Genomic DNA, 8973 nt, shown 5'->3' with positions numbered 1-8973 from the left:
GTTATTTCAGCCAAGGAGTCCCCCAATTTTAATGGCACAGGGGTGCCCACACATTTTTGCTTTGCAAGTTACTTTTAAAATGACCAAGTCAAAATGATCTACCAACGACGGTATTTGGACTTAACTCCCGTGTGTGCGGTAATAGTTTATTTTGAAAGGCAGGGCTCCGGGATCAGATGATCAAAAAACATGTTGCATGCAGTACGTTCTAGTTGAGACTATTTAATTAGGTGTGGCACTGATCCAGGCTAACTGAAGCACACTTGCATCACTTGTTATGACAGGCGGTGACAAACATGGAACCGGAAACTGATCTCATCAGCCAAAAGCAGGTCCACACTTCCCATTGAAGGACTAGTAATTTTATGTTGGTTATTATTGTTCTTTCTTTCTTTCTTTTAAACAATTTGTGCAGCTGACAATGTGATTCCCAGGTCTAATTCCCTGACTGAGAGGTATGCAGAGGTTTGGTTCAGGGGTGACGCCTGCAAAAACACATACACCAGTGGGAGTATGTTGGATCCCATCTTCATCAGGGCACAGTGGTTCAAAGGGTATCAGGGGCCTGCGGAAGCTATAATCAGGTCAGAGCATTCATAAAAAAAATTTGAGAGTTGCACAACAATCCTGTGACCTGGCGCACAGTTCTGCTCTACCAATCCATCCTTATGGTCGAAGGTACTGTCAGGCTCTACATATGTCACCTGATATCAGCCTCAAAAAGGTAGGGTTTTCAATTCCAGGTGGGAAATATGAATTAACCAGGATAGGAAAGAGAGGCGAGGGTGCTGGGCCTAGGTTTTGGAAATGCCTTACGCAGACCTTCCATATTATAGCTTTATCGTAGGATGCAGTTTAAATCTCGGTTTGGAGTTGGGTGGCAGCCATGGCAGAAGATGTAGGGGATTTGGGGAGAAAGATTGTTCCAATGATATTCATAATGATATTCATTGTTTATATGGTGGCACCAATCTACAACTTGTGCTAAGTGTGTGGCTAAGTAGTAGTAGAAAAAGTTAGGTACCCCCAGAACTTCAGCTAGTTTGAATCTCTACTAGGGGATTTGTTTTGCCTTATAAATTTCAAAATCAGGGAGGAAAGAGTTCTGAAAAAGGAGCCAAGATCCTTGACTAGTAGGGTTTGGAACCCCATGGACATAGTTGGTCCAGAGGAAGGGGAAAAAACCCTGATACAATTTGCTATAATAGGGAGGGGGAAATTCCTTCCTGAATACATGAGACAGTTCCAATTGGATGTTCCCTGGATCAACGGTCTCTGTTAGCTTTACTTTAAAGCGTTAATACCCAGTTTTATTTTGTGCTTCTAGAAAAGAATTCAGCTTTTTCTTAAAGCAATATATAGTAGTTGCTAAAACTACCTTCTGAGGCAACCTATTTCACATTTTCACATACCTTACAGTGAAGAATCCCTTCCTTATTCTTTACTTCTTTTCCTCCAGACGCAAAGAGTGCCCTCTTGTCCTTTGAAAGGGTCGCAAAGTGAATGAAATGGTCTCAAAGTGAATAAATGGAAAGAGTTCTCTATTTGGACCATTTATATATTTATACAGGATTATCATATCCTCCCTTAAATGTCTAAAGTTAAAGGGAAAATAGAATCAGTTCAGCTAATCTCTCTCCATAGCCGAGTTTCTCCATTCCTTTTGTTAGTTTAGTTGCCCTTCTATGCACTCCCACAAATTCCACAATATCCTTTTTATGAACTGGTGGCCAAAACTGGACTGCATATTCAAGATGTAGTCTAACCAATGCTTTATACAGGGGCAAGATTAAGTCTATATCTCTGCAGTCTATTCCTCTTTTAATACAAGAGTACTGTGCTAGCTATTGATATTGCAGCTTGGAAGTACATGTTGTTATTAAGCCTATGATCCACCAGAACACTCAGAACCTTTTCCATTTCTGACTCCCCCTAATGCATTCCCCCTAGACAGTATAAAGCATGCATGTTGTTAGCCCCCAAGTGGATAACTTTACATTTCTCAATATTAAATGTAATTTGCCACTTGGCTGCCCTATCAAACAGTACATCCTGGTCTTCCTTTATGTACCTAATACCATTACATAGTTTGGTGTCATCTGCAAACACATAAATAGCATTTTTAAAGATGTTAAACAGTAAAGAACCCAACACTGAACCCTGGGGTACACCACCTATACCCTAGACCAGGGGGTGCCCAAAACGTTGATCACAATCTACCAGTAGATCGCAACCCGAGTCGATTGCAGGGCCCTGCCTTACCCCTCCCTGCAGTTTACTAGCAGCCCGGCTGCTATGTCTATGGGGATGTCTTTCTGTGTGTGAAGGCTCAGTGTAACGGTGGGGAGTGGGGAGGGAGGCAGAGAGGGCAGTCTGAGGTGAGCAGTGCTGGGCGATACCTTTGTAAAGATTAGCAGTTCTTTTTCTTGTGCAGCACGTCATTCTCCTATGACAGGTGAACTGTAGCTTTCCTGTCACTATAGTCATGTAGTGCAATGTCTGTGCAATGTTCTGCCATTCAATGTCTCATTAGCTTCAGTGATTTCTGTGCCATACTCATATACATATATAAATATAGGTTTAGCATTTTTTTTTTGTTATTAGATGATTTCGACTTTTAAATTAAAAATCATTTAAAAAGTCATTTAAAAAGTAGCTCACGAGCCAAAAAAGTGTGGGCATCCTGCCCTGGAATTATTCAGAGTATGAGAAGCCTCCTATTCAAGGGCAGTTCTCTTCCATCTACGCAAGTTAAGATTGCAAAGAATGGGGAGGTAATTTCTAAAGACCACTTCTGAAAGGTCACGTGGTATTTTTGTGCCAAGGTAGGCGAGTGATTCAGTTTCTCAAGTGAAGTCAAAAGAGCACTCCAGGTGGGAGCAGGTAGCTGCAAAAAAAGATGCCTAATGTTGCAAATTTGGCATAATTTATTTTAAAGGTGGACAGTGAGCCATATTCTTCTAGTTTATTATTGTTTTAGACGAGGAAAACAACATCAACCGCAAAGGTGACAAATTTGTTTCTCAAGGTCCATCTCTAAGCTCTCAATAGAGGCTCGAATGGTGGGGAGCAATGGTTTTAAGGTCAGTATAAAAACTAGAGGGGACAAGGGGCAGCTTTGACTTATGCCACTAGATACATGGAGAAGAGCAGACTGCAAGCCATTCACTTGCACAGTTGCTGTGGTGCAGGAATTCCGCACATGTGGGGACCCAGTTCTATATGCACTATGGTCTGGTCCATGAATTGCCAGTCGATGCTGCCGAAGGCCTTTTTTGCGTCGGTGGACAATAACATGTTGGGAATCTGTTTGGACTTAAACTGGATATACCAAGCTAATCCCCTCGTCCTGTTATCCATCTTGATTAGGTGGGGTTAATGGTTTGAGGAAGGCCGGGGATAAGTTTATGCAAACAATATAGATGTCATGATTTTAGAACAGTTTCAGGTCTTGATTAGGAAGAGAAAAGGGGTGATACCTGGCGCATGAGGAGGGTCTTTACCCTCTTTGGGGATAACTGCTATTGTAGTCGCAGAGAGTCCGGTAATTTTAGTAGCCGTGGGACAGAAAAGATTGGAAACCACTGCTCTAATGCAACTCTCCCAGCAGCAGAAAAGGAGGGCAGACTTGAGCCAAGCAAGTAAGTTCTGACAAGGCAGAAGCAGAGGAGAATGTGTGGTACAAATTGTGGAAGGATTCCGGCATATGTTTGGTATGGAAGATTTTTTGGCCACCACTATCCGTGAGAAATGGTACAAAGGAGTGGGTCCTCCACTCCCCGAATGCATTACCTAGCATTCGGCTACTTTTAGTGCCATGCTCGTAGAGGTGAGATTTATAATTGTAGTTGATAATTGGTTCAAATGTGGCTGCTTCCTAAAAGCTTGGACAATGGTGCACATGTAGCTGTAAAATTTATGAGAACCTGATTATTTTATAGGATTATTTAAATGGCTGGATGCATGAAATTATCCTAAATGAGGTTGCTATTATAGGTACTATTATAGGTACCTTCCTAATAGCTTGGACAGTGATGTACGCATAACAATAACATTTGAATATAATGTAATAGGTGATGGGTAGCTAATGCATGTTATAGTTACCTTCCCAATAACTTGGACAGTGGTGCATATATAGCTGTAAAATTATTTAGAACCTGATTATTTACCAGGACTATTTAAAAGGTTGGATGCATGAAACTATCCTAATGCTTGATCTAAGTGTTACACTGGAATAGGATATACCTCAGGAGAGATTTATACTTGCACTTCATGACTGGTTTGGATGCGGTTGCTACTGGCAACAGCACATTACAGCGGCGATTTGAAAACAATGAAATGGATGATGGGTAGCTAATGCATGTTATAGTTACCTTTATTGGAGCTTGTAAATGTGTTTATATTTGTTTAATAAACATTTGTATTAACAAAAGATACACATTGGATTGTGAATGAATATATGCCTGTAAAGTCCCAAGGTTATTGACCCTGTTATGTAAAACAATGTTTGTTTGTAAATTTATATTAAGGGATGTGGCATAGGTTGAACAATTTTGAAAAATTAGAGGAATGTCTTTCGGTTTTTAAACAAACAAGCCGGGAATCTCTCACATTTAATTCATTAAATTTACACCACATTCCAAAATTAACAAATAGTAGAAAAAGGAAAATAGGGGACTTTAAAGGCAGTATGTATATATACATATATTTATTTATATTTACACACATGATTATGATGCCGAGTAATTAACAGTTGTAAAATTCAACAATACCGGTAACATTGAAATTTTTTAAATATAAATATTAAAAACAAGCGATAATACAGCAAGACATACAAACCACATGCGCATGAATTATCATCTACACGTTTCGTGGATCTGGTCCACTTTTTTAGGAGGATATTTGTTTCTATGGTTAAAAACATTATATATATATATATATATATATATATATATAATTTAAAAATTGCATATGCATACAAAGAATAAAAATTCAATGACAAAAAATTCCCCAAAAAATTTAATGTATACAATTTAATTACTTACATTCAAAATCATGAGAAAACTCCCCTCCTGAAGTGGACCAGATACACGAAACGCGTAGATTGATTCATGCACACGTGGTTTGCATGTTTTGCTCTATTATTGCTTGTTTATAATATTTATATTAAAACATTTCAATGTTACTGGTATTGTTGAATTTTACAACTGTTAGGTTACTCGGCAACATAGTTGTGTGTGTATACACACACACACACGTATATATATATATATATATATACATATATATATATACATATACATATATATATACACACATATACACACACGACTATGTTGCCGAGTTTTCATAAATTTCATAAAATAGTTTTTAAATAGTCGGAGTAGTTTGAATAGTCGGCCCCCCCTATTTTCACCTCACCAAATCTGGCCCTCTGTGCAAAAAGTTTGGATACCCCTATCTATGCAATTAATTTATGGGGAGGGCCTGTAGTAGAACAGTTCCACAGGTATCTCATTGGATCTTCATAGTGGGTCTTGCAGAGTGCAGCGAGGGGGGGGGGGGGGGGTTCTTGTGTTGGAGCCTATTTCTTCCTGGCCGGTTGCCATTCAGACACTTCTAGAGGGGACAGTAGAAGAGGATTTTTTGGCCAATGCAGAAGATTTACTTGTGGAAGCTCAAAGAAGCCTAAAAAGGTTGCATGATCTCCCATTTGTTAGAAGGTTGCCGTTTTATTTCCTCAGTGAGTGATCAGTTGGAAGGGAAAGCCCCATCTGTATTTGATGCTGTTGTCTTGTAGCAGGACTAGGAACAGGAATATGGCAGGGGAGATTCATGAGGAATTATATGGGTCTGCCATTAAAGGTGAGTGCCTCCCAACATCTGTCCTCTAGAATGATTTTTTGGTTGGTAGGTAGGAGTAAATAATGACAAAAAACATCCAGTGGATTTGCAGGGTCCAGGCTTTGGGGGCCCAGAGTCCTGTGGATCCAGTCTATCGCAACAAAATTAACTCTTGGTTTTTGTAATAAATTGTTAAATAAAATGGTGGGTGCGGCAAGTAGATACTTGGGATCAATGAACTCTAGTAAGCCCCAGATCCTAATGTTGTTCTGGAAGCTTTAGTTATCCAGGTCATTTTGTTTGTACAGCAGTTGTTGGAGGAGGGTTGAGTGTTCATTGAGGGTGCAGGTGTGTTGTTGCACAAGACTGCGAAAGTCCTCCGACACTTGCTCTACCCTCCTCTATCCTGGATTCCAAGTCTGAGTGGAGTACAGTCAGCTCAGAGCAAAAGGAGTACTGAATATGTTTAAGGTAAGTTTCGAAGTCTGCCTTGGTGGGGATTGATTTAGGATAGTCATTGTGTTCCCATCCATTTGCTGAATCTATGGAGGCCAGAAGCCACCAATGGCAGCATTAAGAATCTTTGACAGAACCCAGAAGGGGTGGAGGGAGGGGGGATAGTAGCCGATCCCTCATGTAGAGAATAAGCAAGGTAAACCTGGGAAGCGTGGGTGGTGGAGAGTGCTTGGTCCATCTCCATTTGCCACCTAGGGCCACAAGCCAGCAAAGAAGGTCCTATTCTTGCGTTTCTAAGAAGACTGGTTGGCACACACAGTGCGTGGAGTCAATGGAGGCCTTGATGAAGTGGATGGGGGATCACCAAGTTCTGGAGAGGGAGAGAAAACCCCTCTCCTGGTTAGAACTAGAAGGTCATCACAGGTAAGTCTACTATCTGTTCTGTAAGGTGTATGTCTGTTTGGTGGACAAGGCGTGCTGGGAAGCAAAGTCCAGTGTTGGATTTAGGTCTTGGCTTTCAAAGAACAGGGCAGCAATAGCCCTGAGAGCTGCCCAACAAACCCCAAACCACAGGAGTCTGTAGTCCGTGTGGCCTGGAAAAGCCTCCTCGTGATTACCCTGATCAGGCATGTAATCTATATGTGGGAGATTTGTCTCTGTGATTGTTCTGCAGCCTGTAGATCAAAGTAGTGATGGGAAGATGGCTGCCAAACTTCCTGTAACAGGGTCAGCCACGAAGTAAAGCAGGTAGGCTGGATAGTGGCAATTCTGTGATTGCTCCGCATATCCACTGGACCCGTGATGTCCACAAGCAAGTCCCAGGCACAGCTGTGTCAGAGAGAAACAGGTATTCTGAGTTAAGCTGTTGGAAACTCACTGAAGATATAGCGCGAGATGTCTTTAGCGTGAAGCATATTTTTCTTCATTTTATATATTGTGTTGCTATTTCATTCCTTTTTCTTTGCACAAATAAATATGTGCACTGTGCATGGAAATTTGTTCATGTTAAACCCCCCCCCCCCCCCCAAGTATATTCTGTCCCCGCAACAGTCTGTGGGACCCGTTAAAAAATGTAAGGACCCCTGATTTAAGGCATTATTTCCCATTGATTTGAACTAGTTGGGTTTGTTACTTGTCTTTAAATGGTCTTTTCAGCATAGTAAAAGAAATTATCTGCAGTATTTTTACTAATACTATAATACATTTTGCTAGAACATTTACCTGGTTACACCTGACACACCTGCCTGTATTCAAGTGATTATGATATTGTGCTTTGGAATACTTGATCATATGCGAGTTATACTAAATGCTTACCTGTTTGTCTGAGAAGGAGATTGTGTTTTTATGCACATAAGGACTTATTGTTTTATACACATTGCTTTTAGTGTACCAAGGATGGATACCTAAGGATGCCGTTGTGTACTTCAAAATGCATTGATGCTTTACTGGTCCCCACCAGACGTTTTTTACAATATACAGAGTATGTGATTTATGTTCACCTCTCATATGCTTTGCTGTATTACGGTTCTATAAAAACTGTGGGGTTCCAACTTACTTTCTTTTCTCTTTGTACAGATAGTTACTTGTCTATGTATTCAGCTAATATGATGTTTTAATATATTTTAAATAAAGGTTTTGTATTTTATAAACATACTATCAAATACACTATTTTAAATAAAGGTTTTGTATTTTATAAACATACTATCAAATACACTGAGGAACAATTTTGAACACATTTTTAAGCTTAATTACACTAAAATAGGTATGCTAAAAACTAAAGTGCAGTTAGTTTTCTTCTATCATGTCAGGTTTGTTCTCTAATGCTTATATTAATACTATTTACACACAAGACAGTGTGGTCAGAGGCCGTGCGCTGCTCTACGTAGTGAATAAGCAAAATTTATTTTTCTACACCTATTTCCTTTCTTTCAGATCATGTCTGGCTCTGCTGTTTTCCGCGTCGTAAGTGCCTAAACAAACCTGATTCATTTTTTATATCTGTGGCAGTTTCACCATTCCCAGTCAAAGGAGGAATATTAGCACATTTGTAGAGCAAGCCTATTTGGCATATTTCAAAGTTAAACTTGGTGATCAAGATAAGTCTTGGGCCCTCATAAGGTGTGCTAAGAGTGTGTCCAGTGATGTGGACAAAGAGAACACGTGATAAGATGCCATTTGGTATACCTATGGTTTGGCAAGAGCCAGATCATTTCAGTGACTGTTACTTTTGTATAGTGAAAACTTCAGGATATAACAAGAAAAATAAATGTAAAAATGATACATTTTATTTACAAAAATAAATGAGTATCCTAGTCTACCATCGGCTATACGCCCAGTGGCTCATTCAGATGAAATCCCAGTGCCGGTTTTCGTTACACTACCCTCTCTTGAAGAACATGATTATGGTGATGAACTAGGTGACAACAATAATGAAGAGGACTCTGTTGGTAAGGGTTTTGATCAGCATTAAGTGATTTGGCAAGTGATTTGGGACTATCACTTCAGAAAGGCTTCAGAACTCCAAAGCATTAAGACTGCGTGAGAAAAACTCAAATGCAGAAACAGACGGGCTGACTGCAGCCCTGTTTTCCTACAGATCAGAAAGAGACAAAAGAAAATTTGGGAAAATACTAAATCCAATACTACAATACCACTAGATTTGTTTATATAAAC

General features: G+C 39.9%; 1 protein-coding gene across 2 annotated transcripts in view; it reads right to left on the bottom strand.

The window, feature by feature from the left end:
* ADSL (adenylosuccinate lyase) overlaps positions 1-8973 on the bottom strand; it is a 52572-nt gene that overhangs the window by 22416 nt on the left and 21183 nt on the right. The window lies entirely within an intron of this gene.

The sequence above is a fragment of the Pyxicephalus adspersus genome, chromosome 8 (assembly GCF_032062135.1).
Source record: "Pyxicephalus adspersus chromosome 8, UCB_Pads_2.0, whole genome shotgun sequence".
NCBI lineage: Eukaryota > Metazoa > Chordata > Amphibia > Anura > Pyxicephalidae > Pyxicephalus > Pyxicephalus adspersus.
This window is presented reverse-complemented; position numbering and strand designations above follow the sequence as displayed.